Source organism: Anomalospiza imberbis, chromosome 10 (genome assembly GCF_031753505.1).
Source record: "Anomalospiza imberbis isolate Cuckoo-Finch-1a 21T00152 chromosome 10, ASM3175350v1, whole genome shotgun sequence".
Classification (NCBI taxonomy): domain Eukaryota; kingdom Metazoa; phylum Chordata; class Aves; order Passeriformes; family Viduidae; genus Anomalospiza; species Anomalospiza imberbis.
In genome coordinates this window covers 3,265,212-3,271,211 of record NC_089690.1, presented here as the reverse complement: position 1 = coordinate 3,271,211, position 6,000 = coordinate 3,265,212, and positions in this window count along the sequence as shown.

Below are 6,000 nucleotides of genomic sequence, written 5' to 3'. Positions count from 1 at the left end.
CTGTGCCAGCCACATCCCTCAGAGGGGACGGTGGGAAGGGACACTTGCCACAGGGGACGGGAGGATCCACACCCCAGGGAATGGGAAGGGCTCAGCTGATGCCTTGAGCAGGCTGCCCTAGAGCAGAGGCTGGGCAGAGTCACAGAATAAAGCAGGGATTCATTAAAAGGATCTCCTCCATGGATCCACCTTGGGCAGCACCAGAGCCCAGCCAGGGCTGCACCCAAGATGAACCCAAATGGTCCCAAAATGCACGAGCGCTCCCGGGGGCTCTTGCTGTGATCAGCTCTGCTCCATTGGCACACTGGAGTTCATTGCCCCATTCCAGCTTTAGCCCATGCAGTCCCATCCTGCTTGTTTTTCTCTCTCCAGCCCACGTTGTTTGTGCTCCTGGGCCTGAGGTTTGGATCATTTGTCCTTGGTGCCCAGCTGGAGAAGGAATTGTTTTGTCTCCCTGCTCTGTGCGGAGAGCTCAGCATCCCATAATACGAAGCTCAGAACTGCACACTAAAGCAGCAGAGAATCTGAGAAATAGAAAAGCTAAAACCTGAGGCATTGCCCTGACAGGCAGCAGTGGCAGAGCATGACCTGGTGCTCGGGAAAACAAACCGAAACAGGGATTTTTGTGGTTTTTTTTTTTTTTTTTTTTTTTTTTTTTTTTTTTTTTTTTTTTTTTTTTTTTTGTCTAGGCTGAGCCTCCTGCTGCAAATTTATGGGCTTTTTAACTTGCTGTGCTACCTGTCAGTCTCAGAACAGATGCACAGCCTTCAGGCTCTCTGAGCTTGCCAGCTCCTGGCATCCTGCTGGGAACTGTGGGAGGACTTTCAGGAGGAGCCAGGGCAGCCTAATAATAGCAGCAGAATCCACCGAGCAAATCCAGTGTTTGCACAGAGGCAGGAAAGGGAACCTGGAGCTCTGCTTGTCTGCAGCCAGCAGAAGGATGGAGAGGGAGAAACCACGGGGCACTGACTGGAGCACTTGCTTGGCAGCAGGATGCTGAGTGCCTCGGCCAGGATAAGCAGATGTTTGAATTTCCCCAAAGCTGAAAGTAGCTGTGGATCTGTAAAAATAAACTTTTCGAAGCTGGCCTGTTTCTGCTCAAAATGGGCTGGGTCTAATTTACTGTTTGAGTAAAACCAGAGGGGAGAAATGTGTATTTCTATTTTTCCTTTGTGTCTTGACTGGAAGTTTTATAGTTCTTTATTTTAAAAGTTCCTGAGGGTTCAGTTCAGTTGTCTGGTCATAAAGCAGGTGTTATTTGAGTGAGGGCATTGTTGGGGTGATAGATGCAATAAAAAGCTGTTTTAGACCTTTTCCTTCTGCTCCTTTAACAGGAACACAACCTGGGTGACCCCATGGGAAGGCTGAGTGACAATTCAGGTGAGAGTCCTGCTATTCCAAACAGAACTGCTGGGCATGGAGCGGGATGGATGCTGTGACACTGGGCTGAGAAAATCCTTCCCATCTGACCAGCTTGGCAGGTGTAGTGACCAAATGGTTTGGTTTGGGTTATTTTTAGGACATAGCTGCTTTAAACTTTAATTTTTTTTCCCAATGGTGACTTCATTTTAGGAAAAAAAAAAAAAGGAAATAATATTGAGATTAAAATTGACAAGACGTGAGGAAAGAGAAATCAATATTAATATAGGCATTAGAACATTTTAATTTTGGCAATTTAATTTTTAAATTTGAAGGAATAATGGGAATTGTTGATCAGAAACACCATCTGTCAAGGCAGGCTCCCTCAGCTGGTTATGGCAAATTGAGCAACGGTAAATTATTCCTTATATTTATTTCTAGTTCTGGAAAGAATCCCACAAATTATTCTTTGTAAAAATTATTAATAAATTTCTCCAAGCCATTCCTGCCTTTTCTTACCTCCCAGCATTCTGTGTATGAGGAATGGATGGAGTAGATTTATTTTCCAGAACTGGGGGAGGATCCCGTGTCCTGTGAGGGGAAATGGAGAGCTTTGGGCAGAGCAGTGTTGGGATAAAATCCAAAAAATCTCCCAGTGCTGATTGCCAGGGATGCCCCTTTCCAGTGGAGACTCTTTAGGAAAACATCAGCAGCAATGCTCAAATTTGGACTGCAGTGTTCTCCTTTTGGGAATTTTGGTCAGAAATTGATGAACATTTCTGGGGAAAAGATCCTAAAAGGCCTTTAAAGTGAAAAAGGTGGAACTGTAAAAAAAAAAAAAAAAAAAAATCCCCCCAAAAAACAACCACCAAAACCCCCCCAAAACTCATGGTTAAAAATGTCACCCCACATGCCTGGGGTGGGGGTGATGAAATACAGACTCTCCAGTATTTTCAAGGCCAATTAATTTTGTAATTAATTGAAGTATACTTGAAAATATAAAACATTCATTTGTGGAAGTTGGTCTGTTTCCAGTTATTGCTGGATTCATTTGGCAAGTCATGTTTTTTAAAGTAGAAAATGAAATTTCTTGTGCAGAATGATAAATTATTTCCCTTCCATATTAGTCTTTAAACTGCTTCTTTTTTACATCAGATTTTGTTGTAATTTGTTGTGTTTAGATTGGCACCATCTCCACCGTTTTGATTAAAAATTGTAATTAATTTGAAATAAGATTTCATTATGGTTTTCAGTGCTTGGTTCCAAAGAACTTCTAATTTCCATCAGTTTCTTAAGCACTTTTCCTCAATGGCCCTTGGTTTGACACCTGCAAAACAACCAGGCCCCATCCCCACCAGGAATGTGCCAGCAATGCTCATTGCCTGAAACTGAAATAATATCAAAGTATTTAGTGATGTCCCATGTAAATTGAAATAATAATGAAAATGTTTTGCAATTTGCAAATGTTCCTGTATTTTTTTTTCTAGAATTTGCTATATATATATATATATATATATATATAGTCACTGATGTAGGGGAAAAAAAGGTTTAACTTCTGCTACCAAATTAATGTCAAAACTAATTGACCTTCATAGGCAGATAATTTTATACTCCTTCAAACATAGTCTGTCGGATCACCACATGAATATTGCATTCATTTCACTTTTCAGAAATTACTTTTTCCCTCCCTATAAAACTCCTACTGTGACTTCTCAGAATAAAGAGGAGAATTATGGAAATCTTAACGTTCCCACCTTGTTTTTTTTTTTTTTTTTTGGTTGCGGAGTCGACATTGAGCTGTGTGAAGCTCACAGTGCAATGAAAAAATGGAGAGGCTTCCACTTGGAAAAAGGTGGTGTAAAAATTGAAGTTTTATTTAATGTGGAGAGTGGTTTATTTCTTTTTTAGAGATTTTGCTGTTTGGAATAGCTGATGTGGCTTTCCCAGATTGAGTTGGTTTTTTTTTTTGCTTTATGTATTTACAAAAAGGGGTAGAGAATGTGTAGTTTCCATTTATGTTAAAAAGAGGAAGGAAGGCAAAAAATAATCTCCTAAAATTTGGAAAGATTTCATGTTTTGGAAGGCCCCTCCAACCCAAACCATTCTGTGTTGATGCAGTGGTGAAAAAAAAAAAAAAAGAAAAAATGCAGCCCTGTTGTGTTTAACAGCAGATCCTTAAATTATAGCAGATTCATGCCTCTATTGCATTTTTAATGTTGTATTTATCACATCATCTTTATGGGGTTTTCATTAGGGATTCACTGCAGTTTCCTCTGTACATCCGGGCGTTCAGGAGTTCATAACTCAGCCCTCCTAATTTGTGACACGCTGGAACCCTGCAAATAAATTGTCCCTCTGAATGCAAATTGTCCTGGGTGTTTCAGGAGCTTCAGCTGATTGAGCCCTTTGGAGGTCTGCTGATGAAAACGCCCACAAAGGGTCAGATCTAAAAATCCCCAAACACTCTAGACTTCAAGCAGTGGGATTCAAACTCATGGGCCAAGCCCCCTGCTGGGGCACTGCTTATCTCCAGAAATTCCTCTTTTTTTTGCCTGATAGTTGTCTTTGTTCCAAAAATTGGATTGTATATCTCCAGGTCACTGAAGGACTGGATCTGAGAGCAGATCAGGACATGTCTGCATGGACAGACCAAAAGAGGAAAGCCTTGTGAGTAATAATAATAACAATAATATTATATAAAAATATCAGAAATTGTAATAAAATAATGCCTATTCTAGAAAGGGAAGATCTGGTTTGTATCTCCCTTCCCAGTCAGGGGAAATATGAAATGTAACAACTTTAGAAGGGTATTTAGTTTTTTTAAGAGTATTTAAGTGCTACCCATGGTGCTGGTTCAGGTGTGGGGGAGTTCCCAAATATCTGATGTGGGATCTGGTGCCGTGAGTGGGAATTGATGGATCACAGGGGATGGGCAAGCAGAAAGATCCTGCTTTGGTAGCCACTAGTCCTGGCCACAAGTTAAGGGTTTCACCATGGCCTGTGATTCACTGCTGAGGTTTTTTAAGCCCTTCACACATATAGGTCATCAAGATTTCCATTTTTGATGGGTTTGCAGAGCAGAAAACCAAATGTTGCTACCTGTGCAGGCAGGAGCCTTGATAAACTTCCCTCAACCTCTTGTCATGCAAAAGGTTCTGAGCACACGGAGGAACACTGCCTATCTCTGCCTGCCAAAAGGATCCTTGGCAAGCTGTGCCTGAGCAATTCTGATTTGTTTCCATTTAATTAATGAACATTTTCCTGCTTTGTGATTATTGTCCTTGCCTGAAGTTGTTCCCATTATAGAGATGAATAAATAGTTCTTGACATTAGTTTCTACCTGCTTTGTAATTTGTTACACCATCAGGGACCTGCAGCTTGTCCTTGCTTTGAGTTCCTATTAATTCTGTTTATTTTTGTCTTTTATATGATTTCTGTTTTGTCCTTCACAGTTAAAAAAAAAAAATCTTAGCACTGGTGTTCTTTTATTGCTACTACAAATATCTTTCATCTTTTTTTCCTTTGTCATGGAATAGATTTCTTTGATTGAGGTAGGAGGATCTCTTCTCCTAAATTTTGCACCTCTTCCAGGAACTGTTTGTGCCACATAAACATGTGCGAGGAAGATAAAAAGGAAGATAAATTAACACAGGCATTTACAGAGTACAGCAAAGGAATTCTCCCATTTTGCTGTGGGTTTTGTATCTCTGTTCTGTTCCCTTGAAGGTTCTTATTGAAGTTGGGTTGTAAGATTTGGGCAAGTGGAGATCTTGGGTGTGGGGTGAAGAGGCTCCAAGCCCAGGGTGTGCTTCAGAGTCATGGAATGATTTGGGTGTGGAGGGACCTCAAAGTGAGGCCTGGAGAGGCTGCCTGGAACAGAGGCTAGGCAGAGTTAAAGAGTAAAGTGGGGATTTATTAAAAGGCTGTGGCTCTGCCCAAGTTGGACCTATGATGGACCCAAGTCACGAGTTTTCACTCTTCATAAGTTTTGGTCCATTTCCATCTTGGGGTTCATTGTACAATTCCAGCTCCAGGCTGTGCAGTCCCACCCTCCCAGGTTGCTCCCCTCCATTCCCTGCTGTTTGCACTTTTTGGGCTGAAGCTGCAGTGGTGTCCTTGATTCTGGGGCTGGAGAAGGATTGCTGTGTGTGCCTGAGCTGTGAGGAGAGCTGCTGGCACTGTGTGTGGAGTTCAGAGTCACACACTAAGGCGGTGCAGAGTCTGAAAAATATGAAAGCTAAAACTGAAGGCATCAAAAGCTTTTATCATTTCCAACCCTGCCATGGACAGTGACACCTCCCACTTGACTCTGGAGCATGAGGGATGACAGAGAGACGTGGCTGGAGCACGTTGCTGGGGACAGCTCGGGGAGCGGCTGCCAACAGCCGGCAGAGCCGCGCCGTGTTCTCCATTTGTAAATTATCAATAAATGACTCCTACAGTCAATAGATAAATTATTCACAAAGGAAACAGCAGGTTCTAATCATCTCCAGATTAATGCCTTCCTGGCAGTGCCTGTGCTAACACAAATAATTGCCTTGGCATGTGCCAAGCTGTCCGGAGGATTTCAGCGGCACGAGGCTGCCCTGGGCGAGCTGTCAGCCACAGCTAACACAGGTAACACAAATCCCTCACCTTTTT